Here is a 25,923-nt window from a genome sequence, read left to right as displayed (position 1 = left end):
TTTCTCAGAACCTACATTTGGAGTACAACATTGCGTGGACGTGAATCACGGACTTGGGAAAACAGAATACACAAATTTTAATTCCTGTTTAAGTATGTCACCTAGTATCGAAACTACGACTACTATTAACGCTACTGCTAGTAGAAAGAGAGAAACAAACGGTATCAAATAGAGTGTATATGTAAAGTCGTACGACATCTCGCTTGCCTGCCTCACAGAACTGAGGTTCCGTATGTGAACCTCTCCAATCAATGGCTGAGCTCACCTCAGCAGCTGGGACTGATATCGCAGATGCGTGCCACGCAGTTCGAGATTTCCGCCTCGAAACCCTGTGATGAAAGAAACTTAGACCAGGAAGATTTGCTCGGCAAGGTGATGGAGGTTAATGGGATACACACAGTTTATTAAGATGATAATATGCACCTACGTGGTACTGTAAATTTAGTTCTTCTCTGTGTCTCATGAAGCTAGGAGAGGTTCCAGTATGAGACTCGTCCGATGGACTGACACATTATACTCGCCGCTCACACAGTGACTAAGTTACGCTATATGCCGACACTGGTTTCAGCTTCTCCTCTCTCAATGTAATCAGTCACTGAAAAAACATTTTTATACCACAGGATTAGTCATCAGTCAACTAAGTAATCTGGTTTGCGTATGAAACGTGGCACACAACCCTTCGAAATTACATCTTCTTCAAGGACTTCTAGAGATCATGTCGCAGGCGCACATAATTTTTAAAAAATACTGTTCTTAAGGTCTACTTCCTTGCTTTGCAAAACTGTGTTTTTTTATTTTAACGAAAGTAAAATAGCTAATGCTTGATCAGCAGTGGAACAGGAAGTGTATTCTGCGGTCCTCGTTTACGTAAAACATGACAGGATTTTTATTTTAGCAGAGATACCCATGTATTTCCACTTTTGGTTTTATAATTTTTCTGCTAGTATACGGCGGTGATAAGACAAACTAATTAACAATTAATGTCGTCCTGTGTTACTTGAATTTTATTTTAATGAATGACAGTCTATCAACAAACTTTGTTTTGAACCAGACTAAAACATTAGTCAGTGTTACCAAATACTCCAAGTTTTCCTAAACTTTCAAGTAATAGTGTGACGATAAAATTACTTGGTATGAAATGTAGTTGTTCACAAAATATTTCAAGGTACATTCTGAATTCGTGTAGAGATCCTTGCAGCAGTGAAGAATAGAAATAGATAATAATTGTTTTAGAGCATGCTGCAATCTATGAAAATAATTATTTCAGTATGTGGAATCAAAAGATTCGTAGGTACTCTAAATGGGGATTAACGCTGAACAGCAAACGCCTACGTGTAGTAGATCCGTCAACCCGTGCAACACCTACGTCAAAAGGGTTGCATAGTAAGGCAGGCTTCAAAGCGACCGACCAAACTAATTTTAGGAATGCTGATCTGTAGATCTATACTGCAATTTCACCATATTTCTCCACAACTATAGTTTACAAAATATAATATGTAATGCTGGCCTGACTACTGTGAAGACATTTAAGTACTAGTGTAATGTACTTTGAGTATTTAACTGATTCTCTCTCGCAGTCCATGCTCAACATAACGTTGTTTAAGATATTAAATTATTAAAAGGTTTTATTGTGATACCCTACTCCTACTTTAATTAATCACTTTCTTGATAATTTATCGATCCTTAACCTTCTCGCTATTTGCTATTACATGCCCTTAACCTCTATTTTGGGTATGACTAATTCCACTACATTTCTTTGTGCTTCTTTTGTTGCGTTAGGTTGTAATTACGTCTTTACTGATTATGTACGCTGTTTTGTTATTTTATTTGCATCTTCATGACAATTTATGGATCTGCATGCTGTCGTTATTTGCAGTTTCATGTCCTAAACCTCTATTCACAATACGATTGCTTCTGCTACACTTTTTCGTGCGTATATTCTTACAGTAGGTTATAATTAAGTTCTTTATTGGTCATTTTGTAGGGAAGCAGCCTACTCACGCTGTAGTAAATTCACATCAGTTTCCATTGAGTGTCAGCCAGTCTGCTGTAACTAGCTCTGACGTCATAAATGTTGCGCAATACCTTAAAAATCAAGCAAATGAACTAAAACTTTTCTAGCATGTCAGAAATAATACTAAATTAATATGTGTTAAATATCAGTTCGATAACTTCAGCCATTTCCGAGATTTGGACGTTTCTCTGGAAAAATCATGGGCGCAACAGAACAGAGCTAGAGACTTCAAAATTTATATTTAAATTCATCTTTCATAATGATTTAATAAAAACAGTACTTTGGATTTCACATATTAAGATTTTAGTGGAAATTCATGATTTTCTGGTTTTCGTCTCAAAACTGAAGGAAGCAAGATAGATTAAGTAGGCTAGTAAATAAGGCTAGGTTGTTTAGATTTAAATAGGTTGGAGGTCCGCTATGATTATGAAGATGTGTAAAGTTTCTTTTTAATACCTATAAAATTATAGCGATAGCGGATCTCAACAGGGCCAGTTCAGAGCTCATCTAGTGCGTGCAGGGCAATTAAATTAATTCTCTCGCCTAAAGTATTTAACTTAGCCACGTCAAAATTTTATTATCAATACTTACCTGCGTGCTGAATGCACGTTTAAATTAAGAGATTCTTCGGCCATCAGCCAAAGAAGCTATAAATTATTACGTATCTTGAAGTGGTGCGTTACTAGCCCAGCGGCTAGTCGGGAGAGCGGATTTGATCGGGCGATCCCTCAGCCGTCCGCACCGCGGCTTTATATATAAGAACACTGCGCGAGGAAGGAAGGCCCCAGTTCTCTCCAGACGCTGAATGACACGCCATCTGTGTCGGTAGTCGCGTCGCATCAGTGTATCTGCTACAAACAGCCTCGGGTGCCGTATTAAGTTACTAGAGATACGCGGAACTATGAAAACATTATATGTGAAGTGTTAATTCTGGAATGATTTTCATTATCTAGCTTCAGTTTGCGTATTGTCGTAATTTTCACGTGCCGTCGCGGGACAGACATTCTACCAAATATTTAGCGTGGCGTTTGATGAAGTATTTTCATCAAATTATGGCGAGCATTCTTTTTAACATTTGATTCGGACATTTATAGTTGCATCAGCGCATTAGACTCTGAACTGTTCTGTTAGTTAGATTGTAGGGATACTTGTGGTTTTTATTAGTGAATTTCAGAATATACTCAACTATTTTGGAAAACCGTTTTTGATTAGAAATCCCGGACAATCTCCTAATTCCTCAGAGCTATAAGCTGCAGCTATAAGAACATTCTCAGGTAAAGTGGGCACTAGGATATCTATTTACTGGCTCCAAGTTTTATTAAATCACTTTCTGGGGGTCACGGAGTAAATAGAGAGCCAGTGTTGAGAACGGCAAAAGACAGCAATAACAACATTCTAAAAGCTAGAAACTGATTCAACGCGCAAGCGTTTATACAACAGTAAAATATATTTTTACAAACTTACACATCCGCCGCCCCACATATGGTGCATCGGCCGGGAAATCAACTAAGTGAAAGTGATTTTTAACTTTTCGGATTCGCGAGTGAAATGCGACACGCAACTGAGTATAGAACAGTGAAAGTGTTACGTGTGCATGTGGACGACGCAATTGGATTAACAACGCATCTGGATTGACGGAGCTGGCACTGAGTCTAGCGGTGCTGCCGGCATCGCGAGAAGCCAGTCTCGCCGCACCGCAGTCGTCCGCTGGAGCAGCCGGCGCAGAGCCTGCAATTGCGGGCCACGCTAACACACAACAGCCGTCGGAGAGCCGTGTGCAGTTCACCGTGCCACGTCGCATCAGGAATCCTGGTACGCCGCGCCGGCAACGCCATACGTCGTGCAGAAGGAACTAAGTTAAGTGAAAAGCTGTTAAAAATTTTACTAACCTGCACTAAAAGACTGTCGGCGATGGAACCGCCAAAAGAAACTGAGTTTAAACTTAAATTAGAACCTATGTCTGTTGAGGGAACTGTAAATCCAGACAACGGTTCAAGTGTAAATATACATGAAAGTAGTAATGTTAAAGTGAAAATTGAAGTATTGTCTCATGACAGTAGTGTGCGAAGGGGCAATGATTCAATAATAGAGACCCCTGTAGTAAAGCGGAAAGTAGAAATGATAAATTTATTGGATGATAGTTTCTCTGATGAATTAAAAGTGAAACAGTCATCAGAGATGGTAGAGTTTAAGAAGGAGAAGTTAGAGATGACTAATCAATCAGAAGTTTCATTTAATTTTGATGGTTCTGGTATTGGAGCTAGTTTTTCGTCACCTGAGTGTGATAAAAAGTCAGCTCGTGAGCAACCCAAAGATGCTGGGGCTGTTGATCTAAATGTTATATTACAAGCAATAGCTGCCAGTAATGCACAAATGACAGCTGAATTAAAGTCTGAAATGGTGGCCAGTCAAACAAATTTTAATATGCGGTTTGAGGCAATGAACAATAAATTAGAATCCAATAATGCTGAAATGTCAGCCAGTAATGCTAGAATGAACGCTGAATTAAAGTCTGAAATTTTGGCCAGCCAAACAAATTTTAATAAACGATTGGAGGTAATGGACGATACCTTCAAGGCTGGTTGCAATAAGTTGAAAGAGGATCTAGACAGTTTGAATTATAAAATTGATTGCAATCATGAGGATATTAAGAAAAAGGTTGCTCAACAGTTTTCTGAAATGTATAAAACAGTTAAATCCGAAGTTGCTGAGGTTCGCAAAGACTTCCAAATGGAAGATGCGAAGCTGGAGCACAAGTTAACAGAAAAGATCGAAGCGGAATCTGAACTGTGCTCAGATAGATTTAAAGATGTTAATATAAAAGTAAACATATGTCAAGCAGAAGTAGAAGCAATCAAAACTGACACTACTCATATTGTGCAAAGAGTAGATAATGTTGAAATGAAAGTAGAAAATATAAGTACTAACATTGCTAACATTGAGAGTAAAGTAGCTTCAGTAACTTCTGGTAATGGTAGTATACAACAAGTTGTAGCTGCAAACGCCGCTTTTATCGGGTGTCGGCAGTTCTTGCGGTTCGATCCAGATAAAAATATCCACCCGCTAGATTTCTGGAATGATTTTGAAGATGTGATTCCACCAACTTGGTCTGAGCGAGAGAAAATCTCATTTATTAGAAGCCATTTAGCAGGTGACGCCATGCGTTGGTCAGCTGATGTTATGTTGAAATGTAAAACATTAGCGGAATTTAAAACAGCTTTTATTAATGAATATTGGTCTAGCAATAAGCAAAATGAAGTGTTGAGAGAATTTTGGAGTGGAAAACGCTTCAATGCAGGCAAGGAATCTATTAAAGAGTTTGCTAGGTCATGGATTTCACGTTTGTCACATTTGGCGGAAAAGCTAAAACCAGAAATGATTATACTAGGTCTGGAAGCCAAACTGCCATGGTACTGGCAAACTAGAATTATATCAGCCCCTAGAGACAATCTGGATCGTTTCATTGAATATTTGGAACGTGTAGAACGTGTTGCTGCCAATGAGGAGCAAGCACGTAATAACCGAAATGCCAATAACAATAATAGTAATTTTAGGAACGAGCAAAGTGGCAATGTAAACATTAGAACAGTAGGTGTTCGCCGTCCTAAGAGAGGTAGGAATTGGGGAAATAATTATCAGAACCAACAATGGCATTCAAATGACAGTAATGTTGTGCCAAACAAAAATATGCATGTAAACAACAGTACGGAAAGTAAGGCTATGCCAGCTAACTATAATGAAAATAAAGGAAACAGTAGTAGACCTAGGCAGGAAAACTAGTTCCCGTCTATGAGGACACTGGCGCTCACCAGGCGGTTACTTTTCCTAAGCCAGTAGTTAAGGGAATTGGTAAGACAGATCAGAATACTCAAACTGAACAGATGGATGAAATGTCGGTAGCACCTAAGGATACTACAGAAATATTAGATCACTCACAGTATTTGATAGATACCGTGTTAGAGACGCTTTCTAAGTGGGAAGAGAAAGAAAAGGCGCAGCTGTGTAATGATAGGGAGGAGCTACAAAATACTGAATTGACAGGTGAAGAAGCAGAAGAAATTCATGCTTATATTTACGATGAGGATGATGTGCTCTTATCTAAAGTGCCTGTGCAGGATGTTGATAATGTACTAATAGATTTAGGACAGGAGATAAGTGGGAATGTAGAGGGTAGGCTGTTTGGGGTCGATGAACCCAGTAGCTGTGACCAGTTGTCACTTGAGAAGGAAACCGACGATAATGGTGAAAGTGGTTTAGCTGTAACTAATGTTATGCCCGGTCTGGAGGCGCAGAATCGCTCAGACTACAGTAATTTGGGTCATGTTCAGCAAACTAAATGTAATGAAGTCGTGCGGTGTTTCGATTTAAAATTAATAGACCGACTGGAAAAGGCAGCTGAAAATGTAATTCAGGAAACCCCTACACACTGTGACCTAAATGTAATGAAGACAGATGTTGATCACTTTAGTTGGAGACAAATCCAAAAGGAACTACTAGATGAATCTGAGGAACCACCTGTACAACCTAGAATAAGCCACCCTATAATAATAGTGAATATGTTGGGTATCAATGTACGTTGTCTCTTAGACAGTGGAAGTGAGGTGAGTGCAATATCTCAGTCCTTCTTTGATGCATTACCTGGTAAAGATAAGCTTACAGTAATGAGGGTATCAGGACTGAGAATAATTGGTGCTACTGGCAAGGTTTCAAAAACGATAAAGCAAGAAGCTTTACTACCCTTTAACATTAATGGTAATTTAATTGATCATCCATGTTTAATTGTAAACAATCTCAGTATTGAGATTTTAATTGGCATAGATTTCTTGTCAAAATATCAGAGTGTTGTTGACTTTGAAAGAAGCCAGTTAAAAATGGTCTTGCCAATAACCGGAGTAATTACAGTCCCTTTTAGTGATAAACATGTAGTAACTGATGATGGAACTTGGGAGCTGCCTATACGAGTTCTGAAAAACAGGAGGTATTGGGACGAGGATGTTAATCTTAATAACAATAAGTTAAACACAGAAGAAGAAGAAGAAGCAATTATTTTAGACAAAATAGAAACTAAATTGCAGGAAATCGATAAGATTTCAGCTAATCAGAAGGAAGAACTGAGACAGGTTCTAAAAAGGCATCATAAAGTATTTTCAGATCGACCTGGCAGATTCATAGGTAGCCACTGAATGCTGTAGGGAGGAGGTTGTTCTTTAACCTCTACACAGTGTGGCAGCTGTGCAGTCCCAGCTGTGTGAGATCTTCTTTCCCTTTCAGGTCTCACTCATTCTTCATCTTTCCTATCTACAAAAATTTCGACATCTTCTTACAACACATAAAATTTTCCGTTATAACTCTTCTTTACAGCATTAAACCAATGAATGCTGTAGGGAGGAGGTTGTTCTGTAACCTCTACACAGTGTGGCAGCTGTGCAGTCCCAGCTGTGTGAGATCTTCTTTCCCTTTCAGGTCTCACTCATTCTTCATCTTTCCTATCCCCAAAAATTTCGACCTTTTCTTTCCAAATACTAAAATTTTCCGTTATGACTATCAAGCCTTGAGTTATGTAACCATTCTATCTACCGATTAGTGAAAAAAAAAATACCTAATGTGACAAACCTAATAGTGACAAACAATAGAGAAGTATGACGTAATTAAGATACAAATGTATTTGAGTAGCAAGTATGTATAGTACCCTGGTAATATAATAAGTACAAAGTGTTGTTTTATTGGAAATGGTCTACAATAATATTTTAAAAGGATGTACTAATTCGTGTACAAGCAGGATCTGAAGTGGTAGTGAAACCTAGTGTATGCTGTAGAGCTAACAAATTAATAATAAAAGAGATTGCTTAGTGGTATGAAATATATGCAGATAAGTTGTAAGGATAAACTCACCTTGTGTAGCAAGGAAAGGCAGTGTATGGAATTGAGCAGTGTTTGTGGTTGAGACGTGAAGGACACGTCCCTGAAGTATTTATAAGGTTGGAGCTGGCCATTAATTTTAGTGTAGTGTGTGACAGGATACACCTACATGTATTGAGGTTATGAGTTGGAGGCGTGAATGCGACCATAGGTACCCTTATGTTAGATGAGACAGAGCAGCTCATGGTGTCCTATAGGTTTAAGGAATTTAGCATTACGCTCGTCCATAATTATTTGATGCAGTTTAGTGGTAGGTCTGAGAGAGACTACCTGTGGTTTCAGCGTCCGATTGAGTGGAAATGGATTGCCACGTGAGCAAACTAATCAGCTGCAATACACTATGAATATGAAATAAATGTGCTTTCCTATGCCTTAAATATTAATACAGTGAGTGTTAAATAAGTTCATACACTAGCAAAGTAAATAAATAACATACTGACAGACGTGAAACATTAATTTTAGCTCAGCATGAATACACTTCAAAGTAAGTAAGTACCTAATTGCAGATGTGGAACTGGCAACAGCAAAGGACCAATAAGTGGATTTTGTAGTCAACTAAACGTAGTGTGTTTTGAACACTCACAACTGTACTATTACCAAAAGTTACTCACATGTACATGGAAGCTGAGAAAACAACCACTAATCATACTCATACTATCTCTAAGAATAAGGTAATCAAAGATGAGCCAGTTAAGTGCTTAAAATATAAATGTATCAGGAATGTACCGAGCATTGGTTCAGTGTTCCGGCCCAGAAATAATAAATTTAGATTAAATATGATTTATGACTGTATGCCTTGAGCATAAATTTTCTCAAGTACGTCATTGACGGCGTTTTGAGCCATTTGTTTAACGATTTTATGACAGTTAAGTAACCACGAGAATAAAATTGAAAAGGTTCTGTTAACTTTGTTCCAGAAAAATGTTGAAGGATAAAATGTATATATCCCCATTTCATTGTGACCCACCCACAGATATTAAGTGAACAGAGTCTGAGGCACTCTTTTTGTTTGTTCTACAGGACAAACCAGATAATGGCAGCCTGGTAGCTGCGTGAAAGCGTGGAGTGACTTGGACACAACTCACAGTGACCCCTCCCCTTTCCCCCATGTAATTTAGAGAGGACGTGAAGGACGCACACCATAGCAACTTCCCCTTCTCTACCCTTGTGAATGGAAGTGTAGGACGCCAGCCAAAGCGGCTACAACCACGTCTGTAAAAATTATTTGTGAACTTTTTCTTTCAGGTTTAGAAAAGACTGCTAAGAGATAATCATCTGTTTATGTATCATGTTATTTTCTTTGAATTTGTGTATGTAAAAATGTATTTAATGGATCTAAGATAATTTTTCAATTTGTATGTGTTTGTTTGTCTAAGGCAAAATGTATGCCAAAATATTTCATTGACTTTGCTTAAAATTTTGAGTAATGACATTGTTTAAGAGGCAGTGAACATGCCCACAATTTAAATAATTAATGTAGGTAATCAGTTTTCTTTAATGTTTCTACATGTTTATATTTCAATTTTGATTTTCATAGGGAGTTAAACTGTACTCTTGCTTCCCTTTTTGTAATTAAATTTTTTTTTTCATTCATTAACATTCATAAACAAAAAATTTAAGTAGAGGGTGATGTAGGGAAGCAGCCTACTCACGCTGTAGTAAATTCACATCAGTTTCCATTGAGTGTCAGCCAGTCTGCTGTAACTAGCTCTGACGTCATAAATGTTGCGCAATACCTTAAAAATCAAGCAAATGAACTAAAACTTTTCTAGCATGTCAGAAATAATACTAAATTAATATGTGTTAAATATCAGTTCGATAACTTCAGCCATTTCCGAGATTTGGACGTTTTTCTGGAAAAATCATTGGCGCAACAGAACAGAGCTAGAGACTTCAAAATTTATATTTAAATTCATCTTTCATAATGATTTAATAAAAACAGTACTTTGGATTTCACATATTAAGATTTTAGTGGAAATTCATGATTTTCTGGTTTTCGTCTCAAAACTGAAGGAAGCAAGATAGATTAAGTAGGCTAGTAAATAAGGCTAGGTTGTTTAGATTTAAATAGGTTGGAGGTCCGCTATGATTATGAAGATGTGTAAAGTTTCTTTTTAATACCTATAAAATTACAGCGATAGCGGATCTCAACAGGGCCAGTTCAGAGCTCATCTAGTGCGTGCAGGGCAATTAAATTAATTCTCTCGCCTAAAGTATTTAACTTAGCCACGTCAAAATTTTATTATCAATACTTACCTGCGTGCTGAATGCACGTTTAAATTAAGAGATTCTTCGGCCATCAGCCAAAGAAGCTATAAATTATTATGTATCTTGAAGTGGTGCGTTACTAGCCCAGCGGCTAGTCGGGAGAGCGGATTTGATCGGGCGATCCCTCAGCCGTCCGCACCGCGGCTTTATATATAAGAACACTGCGCGAGGAAGGAAGGCCCCAGTTCTCTCCAGACGCTGAATGACACGCCATCTGTGTCGGTAGTCGCGTCGCATCAGTGTATCTGCTACAAACAGCCTCGGGTGCCGTATTAAGTTACTAGAGGTACGCGGAACTATGAAAACATTATATGTGAAGTGTTAATTCTGGAATGATTTTCATTATCTAGCTTCAGTTTGCGTATTGTCGTAATTTTCACGTGCCGTTGCAGGACAGACATTCTACCAAATATTTAGCGTGGCGTTTGATGAAGTATTTTCATCAAATTATGGCGAGCATTCTTTTTAACATTTGATTCGGACATTTATAGTTGCATCAGCGCATTAGACTCTGAACTGTTCTGTTAGTTAGATTGTAGGGCTACTTGTGGTTTTTATTAGTGAATTTCAGAATATACTCAACTATTTTGGAAAACCGTTTTTGATTAGAAATCCCGGACAATCTCCTAATTCCTCAGAGCTATAAGCTGCAGCTGTAAGAACATTCTCAGGTAAAGTGGGCACTAGGATATCTATTTACTGGCTCCAAGTTTTATTAAATCACTTTCTGGGGGTCACGGAGTAAATAGAGAGCCAGTGTTGAGAACGGCAAAAGACAGCAATAACAACATTCTAAAAGCTAGAAACTGATTCAACGCGCAAGCGTTTATACAACAGTAAAATATATTTTTACAAACTTACACATCCGCCGCCCCACAATTTACTGTGAAGTATTATGTTATTTACATTTTAACATTATTTATTAGCGTGGGAGTTGTTGAAAGTGTTTTATTTCATTTTTCAGTTTATCAGTTCCAATTTATATTGTTATAGAATTCCACCCAAAATTATCACTTTCTATTTAGAAATAATCTAAAAGCAGTACGAATTATAGTACTATTTCATGTAATTCTTTAGAAACAGGCTTATATGTTATGCCATCATTTTTTAATTGCCTGTGCGTTTATTTGCCTTGTAGGCAGATAATATTTTACTATCATCGGAATTCGGATAACCGATTATTCAACCATATCTTACAAAACGTATTTTATTCGTAAATTGTACAACGAGAAATTTGATGTGAACGTTTTACATGTCAGAGACTAAATATTAGTAAAGTACATAAGATAAACAATATCCTTTAATGCCATAAAAGTTGCATACATACAGCCGTCTCGGAAAGGCGGCTACACAGGTACCTCACACTGTAGGTAAAATAATTCATTCGTTGTAAATTGCAAAATCATCTGCGGCTGTAAATGTGTAATTGTCCAATAGGAGTATGGCAAAACTGTACCTGACTGATTGTTCAAATAGGCATTTTTAACTCTCTTTTACAACAGCAAAAATTATGACACTCTTAAAGAATCTTTTGGTTACCTACAACGCAGTTAATAGCAGATTTCCGACCACAATATTTATTTTGAATTGGAACTAGCTGTGAGGCGCCGTATTTGAGACTTTCCGAAATAAGTTACAGCGCAAGAAATTTTTGAAAGAATAACTGATTGTAATACTACAGATTGTTATTCTGCAGTCTGTAGCAGAATCGCAATACCCGCTATATCTTTTAAGTAAGTTTTTACTGGAACACATGTCATTCGGTCTCAGAAACTCGCACTGGGATGCGACAAAAGACATAATTTTGCCATAAATTCTTCGAAAAAACCTAGTTCAAGAAGCAGTATCAGAGACCTCAGTAATGTTTATCAATCTTCCGAGACGCCATGAATTTTGTAAATGTACTATATTACTGCTCAATGTATTCCTGTACCATGAGAGAAAGTGCACCATCACAAAACACTATGCTCCTTTATCACTTTATTTTTGAGACCACAGATTTTGTAATTAGATTTCAGATTCTATAATATCTTGCGTCATGGATTAAGCATTTATGTCTTTGTGTTCCTGCAAAATATCATATTCCTTAAAATAAATCTATTAAGTAATCGCTGCATCAGTTTTACTCCACAGTTGATTTGAAATTATCCTCGCTTCAGTTTGCAATTAAGGGGAGGGATGTTCATGGAATTGACTGAAAATGTCAATTTTCATTATATTTTTTAGTAGTAGAACTGAAGAAAGATACGTTCCCAAAGTTTCAGTGAGGAAATCTCATCCACAGTAGCTGAAAAATAATTAAGTATGTGATACGACCTTCCTGCCACGCCCACTTTTTGCAGCAAACCTTCGATACTAGCTCAGTGAACTGCGATTCTGTATATTACTTTCAAACAAATTTGCACCGGATACTTCTAGAAGGCCGTGGTGTGTACTCTTCAGTTTTATAGTTCATCTGTGGCTCTATTCTGCATTTTAGAATCATTAACAAAACAGCTACTTCGCTAATGAAGAATCAATTCTTATTTTGCTTTGTGCTACTCACTGACATGGCAAAGTTATCGGACATAATACATCCAGTGTCAATGAAATGGAAAGGCAGTACGGGCTGTATATTTCCACATGGTCAACATACGAATATCTCATTCATCATCTGTACCACATTATCTAGTCTATCCTGAACTTCTAAAGCAGTGAGTTCATGGTGGCTCGGAGAATCCAAATATGTCTCTAAATTCACTCACATGGAAACGATGCCCTAGATACCACGTTTTCATCTCCTACAGTTATCATAATTGTAACGCAAGATGCCGTTCTTGTATCTAATGATGGTACCATAGGGAGGATGAAGGTATTAGTGACAATGGGCTTTAAGATAGGAAATTTTACTCTAAAAATCTTTAGAAAACCATGCAAGGTTTCGTGGCAGTTTCCACTAAAGTTAAAATCTTCTGGGCTGTTAGGCCGCGTCATATTTCCTCTAAAATAATCGACCTTTCGACCCCTCTGCTGGGATCCTCTTCAAGATCTTCCGATGTCCAATTCTGTAAGAACACTCGTGTGACGCGGCCTAACAACCCAGAATATTTTAACTTTAGTATTTTGGGAAAAGATGATATATAGCACCCCTCTCTAACTGAAATATCAGTTAAAGTCCCTGTAAAGGTAAGATGGCATAAAACAAGAAAGCAAAAGAGAAACCTTGAGGGGAAACAAGACCCTGAGTACAAACCTGGGGCACTCTGAAGACGTGGCATAAGAAGAACCGTTACGCTGAACTTTAAATTAAAAATCCTGAAAATTATGTTTCTTTAAAATTTATGTACTTTTGTCTCGTAATCTACGAGTAAGAAAGCTAGAACTAAGAAATTTTGTACATTCTTTTTTATAAACCTAATAAAAGTTATCTCAATTGTAAATTTTCAAATTCTAAGTGAAAGCTGAGATATGGGACACAGTTCTTAGAGTTTTGGATGAATTTCATATTATTTTTATAAAATCATAATTTTAAAAAAATATTAAAATTTTCTTGTTCCATATATTCCCTATTGTGTTATGTTCAAAGAACCTTACGACAGATTCTTGCTGACTGAAAAGACGTTACACAGAGAAAATTTTGTTGAAGTCTGTTGAGTAGTTTCTGAGAAAAAGGTGCCTTTCTTTAAACAAAATGTTTAAATTCCATAGAAAGTTATACGTGTAATCGAAAGAACTTAATACTAAAAATGTTAATTTCTTGTAAAGCATGGTACTCTGTTTCATTGCCGTACTGTCGAAATTGTGGATGTGATTCATGTCTTACACAGTGTGTGTTTTTCACGAACGTCCCCCTTAATGCATGTTAGTTTTTTCTGACTAAATTGTCCTAACAGGAATCCGAAAAGGATTGCACAGAATGGTTCACACCCGTGATCGGGCTATTGGCGATCGGGCTATTGGCCTGACGGTGATTAGAATCCAGCTTTTGTCGCAGAGGCACTAAGAGGGGGAGGGTTTGCGGGCCTATACCCCGGGCCGCCTTTTACCCACGGAAAAGATCCACGGTAATTTGATAGCAGACTGAGTAGGCCTCGGGCCCTGCCTCTATCCAGCACTGAAACAGGAACATTCACGCTGCAGGATAGTCGATACAATCTCGGCAACAGATAGGCCCAACAAAGGTTATGTGAACTACACTGCAGAAGCTTTACGAGGAAGCCCTTACAAGTCCTCCATATAGTCCCAGTCTCTGCCCACGCGATTTCCAAATGTTTGGAGTGCTGTAGAAAGGCATTTACCGACATCAGTTTACTTTACTTAAAGAGGTGCAAACAGGAGTACAATTGTTCTCTAGGCGACAGCAAACATTTCCCATGAAGGTGTTGACTGTCTTGCCTCACTACGTGGTAAATTTATTAGCAGTTACGGCGATTACTTTTGAAATAATGAAAACTTTACATACCTTTTTCCCATCTGTCTCCATCTCCATTTCATTTGACTGTCTTTAATACATCAGTCGTTATCGCCAGAGTCCTCTCAAACATGACAATGTGGATGTGCCAGTGGGACTAACATCTCAGACATGTTGCCACGAGTTGTGGTGTATGTAGTGTGGTGTAGTGGTTAACGTAGCTAGCTTACAGATACGGGTCACCAGTTCAAACTCGACCACCAGCAATTATTTCTTATTTCGTACTCAATATTTCTGGAAGGTTCTTGAAACATCTTATGTTTTTAGTCTTTGTATATCTGGAATACTCGATGGTTGTGTCAACATTAATTTTCTGGAATATTCGATTGTTGTGTAAATAACTCCACACTCCGTTCACGAGGTCTTTTGTGGTCTGGATAACATTCGTGTGTGTAATAAACATGCTTTTATTGAGCGTTGTATATTATTCATGATCCTTTTTTCGGGTTTGGACTTGTATCTCGTTATGACGTACCATTGTTTGATGGAGACGCCGGGTACTTCAAAACGCCTTCATCACCGTAACTCCAATTAGGCACCGTCATCTATATTGGTGGCCACGAATCGAGGAAATGCAACGGGAAAGAGTCACGTTGAAGCTGCATGTTCGACTACAGAACGTCTGCATCTCTCTCATTCTCCAGATCATCATTTTATCGCAGCCAGTACTTTTGCATCTACTCTGCAAGGAATAGTGACCATAAACGTCTGCCCACGTCTAAATACATAGATAAAACAAATAATGCAGAACACATACGTAAAACACGCCAAGAATCGTGGGAACGCTTTATTAGCCATTTGGAGTATGATTTACGTGGCAGACAGCCTATCGCCTATTGAGCGAGGAAATCACTCAGTAGACAGGAGAATGATCATATAAGTGTTAATGATGTAGGAGAGTACGGATGTAAAGCTCGTTCTAACAGACGGTGGTATGGTGATATTTTAATTCATGCGTTATCTGAACTGAATGACGAATGGAGCCTCGATGATACTGATATGAGAGAACTGACGGAAGCCTTAACAGCTACAAAAATAGGAAAGTCACTGGTTAGATGGTATTAATATGGAATAGTGGCATTACTGAAGTTTATTCCTAGATCTAAGGTTTCGTTACGCATTTAATCAGGGTTGGAGAATAATATGAACATGGCTAAGAGCTGAAGTTACATCTATTTTTAAAAAGGGCTATAAAAATTAATGTAGTAACACTTGAAATATAACACTCCTGGATTCAGTCTATAAATCCTGAATGCCAGACTTAAAAATATCATGGAAAAGCTAATATCTGAAGAACAGTCAGGATTTAGACAAGGACGATCGACTATCGATAATGTTTTTAGACTATGTAAGTTTTAGGAAAGAGAAGAGAATTCTGTAGTGACTTCATCTTGATTTCGTAGATTTTGAGAAGGCACTCGATTATGTGAATGGAGAAACACTATGGACTATCGTGGCTGAACGAGGTTATCTATTTCACCTCATAAATGCTGTTAAGAGTCTATACACGAGCACAGAAATTCTTATCAGGGACACTATATTTCTCCGGCAGACTTCAATATTGGCTTGAGGATATAAATACCAAAATATAGTTCTAAATTCTGCATTCTCTGCGCTATTTAAATTTTCTAAGTGATCAAAGTCATTAGAATATGTGATACGCACTACATTGCAAGCCATTTCATTGGGTAAACGTTCAATGTCACCTGCTGCACTACCAGTGTCTTTTAAAACAGACTCTTAAGTCTTAGACGATGGCCATGATGATCTGGATATCGCGTGCGATAGCAACACATCGCTGAGATGCACTGAATCGTCGTATGTTGCTGCAAGTAGGGCTCTGCTGATCCCATACTCGCTCGTACCGCTCACAAGTTCACTGATACGTACTGCCATGGTCAACATCATCCGAACAACCTGCATTTGCTTGGAGCCCACATAACATAATTGTCTTACAGGTCCTCTGATTGCTTTCAGTACAGTCTTTTGACAATACAAAACGGTTAACATAAGTGGCTACTTGAGAACAATGCTCTGCATGGCAACAACTTCTAGTGCAAACAAGTACAACGATACCACAAATATCAGGAAATACAGTACATTATTAGAGATGTCACAGTACTTAAAGCAGTCCTGTCACAGAACGTGAAAACGTATGTGAATGAGGAGCTGAAGACGCCACAGCATGGAATTCCAGGTTCCACTACCGTGCGAAGAGCGAAATTGGGAATCTGGCATGCCAGATTTTTTCCTCGTGTACAGGAACGTGGCCAGTTACATGTGGCACCGGTTTTACATCACAAGCAGTACTTAGGAGCGGCCACATTGTTTGGAGATGTAATCCGTATCTGTTGTCATTTTTTGCTATAGAATACGTGGTATGAGTATAAGCTGTTTGAAAGCCACAAAACATTGATGATCTCTCCAATATGCACCGATTTATTTATTTATTGTAAATACTGTATTTGTTGTAATTCTTTTTGCATAGACGAGGGACTGGAATTTTTTCTCCGTAGCTAGATATCTTGACGCGACGGCCGCTCTTCGTTAGAAAGTGAACAAAGCCTACACAAGTTACACACTGGACTTTTTTGTTATTATGGAATATTCTCTAAAGTATTTGTGTCTATTTCTTTGTTTTATGTACAGTCTCATGTCTGTATGTTGCTGGTAAATATCTCTTTCAGCTATGGTGAGCAGCTTCAAAAAAAAATCTCCTTCCATCGGAATGAAATTACGAAACGAATCACTTATTTTGAAACATATAGGATATTTCACAATTCTTGTTACACACTTCTACAGGTTTTAGAGGAAACTTACTAGATCAAGTTTTACATTGGAACTCATCTCCAGAAGGGTCATACAACGACGCTACAGAGCGTCCAAGTTGTAGACGCCGGTGTCTGTAAATGTATGTATATAGAGGGTGATTTAGTGATGATGTTTCAAGGATGATGGAAAAAGATAAATGTATCAGTTTGAGATAAGGGTCCCTGTACCGGAAAAGAACAAGTCCTAAATTACAAACAAAAATCATTCTGATACCTTTGACAGTGAAATGCGTGTACCAGTGCTGTTGTTGCTAAGATTGTAGCATAGGCAACTTTCAGAGGTGGTAGTATGGACACAAACAATAAAAATGTGCACTAAACATGGACTCTAAAATGCATACATTAACAGCTATGAACACTTGTTCAATGGAGGAGACGTGTTTCACAGAAGCGGTTCTCATAGCTTCCAGGTATGCATTTTATACCCCATGTTTATTAGATATTTTTTCATGTTTTGCTCCATACTACTACCTCTAAAAGTCACATACGCTACATTCTTAGCAACAGCAGTAACGATAAGTATACTCCAATGTTAGAGGTACCAGAGTTATTTTGCTTTAAACTGCAACTCTCTGTCGCTAGAGGGCTCTGAACTGTATCGCGTAACTTGGCGGTGTGTTACATAACTACGTCTGTGCTTGAGAGACAGGGAGCTGTAATCGAATTTCTAACTGCAGAAAATATTAGTCCACACGTGAAGCACCGTCTCCTTCACGATGACAATGCTAGACCACACACGAGCAATGTGTCATTTGCAACAAACCGATGCCTTGCGCTCACTGCCATCGATGATCCATACCGTTCCTCCTTGGTTCCATGCGATTTTCATCTGTTTCCAGAACTTGAAGAACTCCTTCGAGGATTTGACTTTTATAATAATGAAGCGGTGCAAGCGGAGGTCATATTATCGTTCCGTCAACAAAGTCACACATTCTACAGTAACTGAATCAATAAACTCTTATCTCATTGGGAGAAATGTGTCGTCACCATGGTGACTATATTGAGAAATAAATATGTAGACATGAACAATAAAGACATAGAATGTTGATAGGTTTGTTTTATTTAAAAAGCTTAAAGAATTTTCGCATAAAAATATGATGATATATCAGTACGACCTCCTCCGCTCAATTTAAAAACTAAACTGATGTGGGTTTTCGACTGAGTTAACAAGTAACTCCAGCTAGTATGTACCCCAGACCGTTGTACAGAATCATATGGTGTTTTTCTTCGAGGAACTCTAACAGGCAACGAGTCCAGTATCCTCTTCTGTGACACTCGCTAACAGAATGAACGCGGATATTTTACGTCCATTTACGTGAACTATGTGAGCTGTGTGCCAGACGCAACCAAGAGTTGCCACCTGGAGAGCGCTGCGGTCGCATGAGGAGCATGGCCCAACACGATTCATAACAGTCGTGCGCTAAATGACCAATCCTTCTACAAATATCACACGTAGCTGGAGCGGGAAGGAAGACAATTATTCAGACGAATGCAGGGTAGTATTAGCAGCATCAGAAAATAGTAAAACGCAGTAGAAATTTTTATGAACAGGAAGGTAAGACAGAGGATGAGGTACTGTGGGCAGATATAGATGCCTATGTCGCAAGCTAAAGATGAAAAGACAGAGGAAGTATATGAGGATATTGAATGGGCAATACAATGCGTAAGTGAAGATGGAAACCTAGTAGTGATAGGGGATTGAGTAGACGAAAGCCTTACGGGGGAATGAGGGAGGAGAAAGACTAATTGAGATACCTCGCTCAAGGGCTCTTTCAACATGGAAACAGACATCGAAATATGTCCCACGATTCGATTAATATTGGGCACGGTTAAGAATATTCACACCTTCTGGCTACCAGTCCTACACCATCTCCAGCTTAAAAGCGAAGACAATAATCATGTCTTAGAGAATTTAGAAAAATTCTAAACATTTTTTTCCCTGATAACGTAAATATTAAAGTCCTTCACTCTAACGTAGTACCATTTGCAGAAGTAGTACGTTTAGAAAAAACTACTTAGATATTGTACAATACCGGAAGAAAGCCTGGGGCCAACCCGAGTGGCCGAGCGGTTCTAGACGCTACAGCCTGGAGCTGCGCGACCGCTACGGTTGCAAGTTCGAATCCTACCTCGGGCATGGATGTGTGTGATGTCCTTAGGTTAGTTACGTTTAAGTAGTTCTAAGTTCTAGGTGACTGATGACCTCAGAAGTTAAGCCCCATAGTGCTCAGAGCCATGTGAACCATTTTTTGAAAGCCTGGGAAGATCCTGTGACTGCGGTCGTCAAGAATCTTCGCTGTATATCTGAACAATTATTTGAATGAAAATGAAATTTTAATACAACATTCACCACGAATTTTAACAATTAAATGGCTGTTGAATACCCCCACCTGTAAACACACATAACTTTTGCTTGCTTCTACGTACAGGTCTCGAAAAGACCGTAAAGGTAAAATTTAGATTCGACCTCAGAGGGAGGTTTACCAGAAGTCGTTCTTCCCGAGTACCATTCGCGAAAGGAGTAGGGAAAGGGGAAATGGCAGTGGTTCACAAAGTACCCTCTGCCATACACCAAACAAGAAAGCGAGTTAATAATGCATTGTCATCTGCTTCTGTGCTACTTTTAAAATTCCAAGTCTCTACCTCATTGGAAAGTTTAAAACGAACTGTAAAATCTGTATCTAACAGACAAGAAAGTGCCTTACTTCTCCTGGTCCCCCACCACTGTATCCTGAGCCGCGCCTGCCCGCCGCTTGATCTAATATTTGTTCCACTTTCGTCTGATCCCGTTTACATAACCAGTAGCAGTTTGCACAACGTGCATACATGTCCGAAGGAGCTTTGCATTGTAATTCGGAATGACACAGGCGCTGCGATGACGTATCTTACCTATATTACGGAATATCACTGCCTGTATCGTTAAGAAATACGACGCAATGTTCCTTCAGACAAGCTTACATGTCAGAAGTAACACATGGGCAACGACATGTGGGAGATGGGAGTCTGTGTGTGGCCGAGATTCCTGTTCTGATGGTCGAAGCGGTTTAGTCAGCCATTCACATGAAGTGGGAAATTCGGGTGCAAATTCCGGTCCGGTACAAATTTCCATTGTCTTCGCCCCAATATACAACCGAATGAGGTTCATATTCGCAAGTGGGAAAACATTTTCTAATGCTTTTTTGCGAAAGCTGACATTACGAGACCGTGGCTGGGAACAAAGCACGGGCTGCTTCTAGAAAAGAAGAAAACAGTACTTAATCACTCTCAATAATGCTGTTTGTTTGCACATTGCGCCATTACCGGCTTAGAACCGATAGTCTTATCTTCCAAAAATGGTTCAAATGGCTCTGAGCACTATAGGACTCAACTTCTAAGGTCATCAGTCCCCTAGAACTTAGAACTACTTAAACCTAACTAACCTAGCGACAGCACACACATCCATGCATGAGGCATTCGAACCTGCGACCGTAGCAGTCACGCGGTTCCAGACTGTAGCGCCTAGAACCGCTCGGCCACCCCGGCCGGATCTTCCAGAGTAGAATAATTGGCGGCTCCAGAATGAAATTTTCCCTCTGCAGCGGAGTGTGCGCTGATATGAAACTTGCTTTCTTCCGGGAGTGGCTAGTTCTGCAAGGTATGCAGGAGAGCTTCTGCGAAGTTTGTGAAGGTAGGAGACGAGGTACTGGCAGAATTAAAACTGTGAGGAGGGGGCGTGAGTCGTGCTTGTGTGTCTGAGTTGGTAGAGCACTTGCCCACGAAAGGCAGAAATCCCGAGTTCGAGTCTCGATCCGGCACACAATTTTAATCTGCCAGCCAGTTACTTGGTGGATGTTCCCTCTCCCGCCCCGTGCAAAGAACTTTCGGTACAATGGAATAGGGGAGTGGCGCGTGAGGGGGCACCCAGAAAGTAATGGTAACAATGACAAAAGTAATATAAACGCAGGCAGCGGGGTAAAGAAGAACTCGTCGGTTCTATACCGGTCGTGGCGCCATTTCGTGCACATGAATAGAGTTATTAAGAGCAGCTGCTGCTGTTTCCTTATTTTAAAGAATCAGATAGTAGTCAACTGAACTGCAGAGTAATCATTCAGACGTGAATGAAGAAGCAGAGTGGGAAACACTATTATCGGATATAAAGAGAGGGGATGCTGCGTCAAACTGTCGAAAGGTAGGTCACTTGGACAAAAAAAAAAAAAAAAGGTAAATTCTTTTCAATTCGTTTCCATAGCCGGCACTTTAGAAAAATCTCCTCCCGCCCGTGGAGCAGCATTCTCGCAGCTACTGGCCGGTGTTTTCAGCGCCAGAGTTTGGACACGTCGCGAAGCGAGGCGAGGTCAGACGTAAGTGGGCCGTCCCGACGCCGACGCCGACGCCGGCGCCGGTCCTTATCGCGCTGGGCGCCGCACGGACAGCTGCCGCCGACGCGGCGTCTGCATCAGACAGCCGGCCAGCAGGTGTGGAGGGGGAGCATTCGTCCGGCAGCGGCAGCGCCAGCGCCAGCGCCAGCGCCCTTATCGCGGGCTGGCCCACTTCTGCACGCCGCGTCCCCACTCGTCCGCTCTCGTCCCGTCCGTCCCACCGCCCGGCTCCTCCCAATCCTTTCCAGGCCATGCAGGAAACGATTCCGATAGCCGAACCGGATGCCCGGTCAAAAGCGAGTTTTCAAACTGCTGCCTCTTCGAACAATCGCAAACAGAAAGCGTTCTTAATGAAGCCGACAGCATATATAAAAAAATTTATTTCAGAACAAAATTGAGTCGTCATCTACATCTACATACATACTCCGCAATCCACCATAGGGTGCGTCGCGGAGGGTACCTCGTACCACACCTAGCAACTTCTCTCCCTGTTCCACTCCCAAACAGAATGAGGGAAAAATGACTGCCTATATGCCTCTGTACGAGCCCTAATCTCTCTTATCTTATCTTTGTGGTCTTTCCGCGAAATGTAAGTTGGCGGCAGTAAAATTGTACTGCAGTCAGGCTCTAAATTTCCTCAGTAGCGATTCACGAAAAGAACGCCTCCTTTCCTCCAGAGATTCCCACCCGAGTTCCTGAAGCTTTTCCATAACACTCGCGTGATGATCAAACCTACCAGTAACAAATCTAGCAGCCCTCCTCTGAATTTCTTCTATGTCCTCCCTCAATCCGACTTGATAGGGATCCCAAACGCTCAACCAGTACTCAAGAATAGGTCGTATTAGTGTTTTATAGGCAGTCTCCTTTACAGATGAGCCACATCTTCTCAAAATTTTACCAATGAACCGAAGACGACTATCCGCCTTCCCCATAACTGCCATTACATGCTTGTCCCACTTCATATCGCTCTGCAATGTTACGCCCAAACATTTAATCAACGTGACTGTGTCAAGCGCTACACTACTAACGGAGTATTCAAACATTACGGCATTCTTTTTCCTATTCATCTGCATTAATTTACATTTATCTATATTTAGAGTTAGCTGCCATTCTTTACACCAATCACAAATCATGTCCAAGTCATCTTGTATCCTCCTACAGTCACTCAACTATGACACCTTCCCGTACACCACAGCATCATCAGCAAACAGCCGCACATTGCTGTCCACCCTATCCAAAAGATCATTTATGTAGATAGAAAACAACAGCGGACCTACCACACTTCCCTGGGGCACTGCAGATGATACCCTCACCTCCGACAAACACTCACCATCGAGGAAAACGTACTGGGTTCTATTACTTAAGAAGTCTTCGAGCCACTCCCATATGCTCGTACCTTAGTTAGGAGTCTGCAGTGGGGCACCGAGTCAAACGATTTCCGGAAGTCAAGGAATATGGCATCCCTCTGATACCCGTTATCCATGGTTCGCAAGATATCATGTGAAAAAAGGGTGAGTTGCGTTTCGCAGGAGCGATGCTTTCTAAAGCAGTGCTGATGCATGGACAGCAACTTCTCTGTCTCAAGGAAATTCATTATATTCGAACTGAGAATATGTTCGAGAATCCTGCAACAAACCGATGTTAAGAATATTGGTCTGTAATTTTGAGGATCCGCCCGTCTACCCTTCTTATATACGGGCGTCACCTGCGCTTATTTCCTGTCGCTCGAGACTTTACGTTGGGTAAGAGATTCGCGATAAATCCAAGCTGTGTAATGAACCAATGCAGTAGAGTACTCTCTGTAAAACCGAATTGGAATCCCACTAGAACCTGGCGATTTATTTATTTTCAACCCATTCAGCTGCTTCACAACCCCAGGGATGTCTATCACTGTGTTCTCCATACGGGAATCTGTACGAGACTCAAACGGTGGTATGTTTGTGAAAGATTTCTCAAATGCTAAATTTAAAATTTCAGCTTTCGTTTTGCTGTCTTCCGTTGCCAGGCCATACTGATCTGGAAATGTATTTTTATTTCGTTTTACCAGTCTCTACAAAATAATTTGTCATTTTCAGAAGCGTGGTATTGGCTGAGCAGATGTTAATATCTTCTTCGCAGAAGAATAATGCCGTGATGTGTCCAAAAATGTAGATATTGTATGAGATTACTGTGAACACAGATTGACAGAATGATAATTTACAATAACTGAGACACCTCTATGCACATAGATATGATTCAATTCCTGTAAATTATCAGTCTGACAGTATGCATTAAGAACGATCAACACAAAATACGCTCATTTCGCGACATATCATGGCATTAAACTTCTGTGAACAAGGTATTGACATCTGATAAACAACTACTGCGGTTCTGAAGATGACCAATTAATTTGTGGAAACTGATAAAGCTAAATAGAAATATATATGTAACTGACAACAGAATTTTATTCTGAAATGTATACTACAATTGCTGAAATGAAAACAGCTGTGAATAAAATGATAAGGAATTTATTTATGAATCGTATAGAAATTATTACAAATTACCAAATAAACGCAAACTAAGAATAACATTGAAACTTACTGGCAGATTAAAACTGTGTGCCGGACCGAGACTCAAACTCGGGACCGTTGCCTTACCGGAGCAAGTGTTCTACCATCTGAGCTACCCAAGCATGACTCCTGCCTCGTCCTCACTGCGTTAATTCCGCCAGTACCTCGTCTCCTACCTTCCAAACTTCACGGAAGCTCTCCTGCGAAGCTTGCAGAACTAGCACACCTGGAAGAAAGGTAGACCATTTGCCCGCGAAAGGCAAGGGTCCCGAGTTCGAGTCTCGGTCCAGCACATAGTTTTAATGTGTCAGTAAGTTTCATATCAGCGCACACTCCGCTGTAGAGCGAAAATTTCATTCTAGAAACATCCCCCAGGCTGTGGCTAAGCCGTGTCTCCGCAATATCCTTTCTTCCAGGAGTGCTAGTTCTGCTGATGTTCGCAGGAGAGCTTCCGTGAAGCTTAGAAGGTAGGATACGAGGTATTGGCGGAATTAAAGCTGTGAGGACGGGGTGTGAGTCGTGCTTGGGGAGTTCGGATGGTAGAGCGCTTCTCCGCGAAAGGCAAAGGTCCCGAGTTTGAGTCTCGGTCCGGCACACAGTTTTAATCTGACAGGATGTTTCATATCAGCGCACACTCCGCTGTAGAGTGAAAATTTCATTCTAAGAATAACACTGATAAACAAACATCTAGGTTACAAATATGTTGATGTCATTGCAGAATGTTCGAAAATCAGTTTCTCATTTTGGCAGAAATGATGCTTTGAAAATTCTAAAATAACAGACAAAAAGTCAAATAGCTGAAAAATTTGTATTATAGATTTTAGAGGCCCGAAACGGCCTTTCTGCGCCAGCTCGATAATCCCTGTAGTGTCTGTGTATAGTTAGAAGCATTTCTAAACAACAATACGTTACCGTAACGCCAGCAAGTGTCAGTACGTGTACGAAAAAGACGATTCATTTGCTTAGAATCTTGATTTTTTTTTGGTGCAATATTGACTTTCGAAAGTTTATTTCTGACCATATAGTATACAGTTCTGTCCTTCAACTGACAATGAGTGGTAAGGAGGTGTAGTTGGGCAGAAAAATCTAAGAAAACGTCGTATCCACTTGAAGTCGAAGCAGTACACCATCAACTTGGTCATGGTTTCTTTTCATTAGGATACGAAGCTGTTGCTGTTGGAAACTGCTCATACTATTGGTTTAGTATTTTACTTAATGTGGCAGTCCCTCCTCCCTTTCTTTTTTAACGTCGGGAGCTATAATGGCAGTGGCGCTGGACGCCTCTCTCCTGATTTGGCCACGGTTGACTGTATTTTGTCGACACGGTGCTTAGATGCACACAGATCGTTTCTAGTTATTTCTTACTTCGTCCGGGCATCGCCCTGTTCGGTTCTGTTTATTGTGTTTGGTGTTGCCAGTCAAATCATGTACGAGGAAAAGCATGTAAGCAGCATTGCGTGTCTTAAAACTTGTGCTTAAAGGATTTCTCTTTGCCGAACATTCTGGCCGCGCGTTGTTAACCGTGGCCGATCTT

This window comes from Schistocerca serialis, chromosome 5 (assembly GCF_023864345.2).
Source record: "Schistocerca serialis cubense isolate TAMUIC-IGC-003099 chromosome 5, iqSchSeri2.2, whole genome shotgun sequence".
NCBI lineage: Eukaryota > Metazoa > Arthropoda > Insecta > Orthoptera > Acrididae > Schistocerca > Schistocerca serialis.
Note: the sequence above shows the minus strand (reverse complement) of the source record.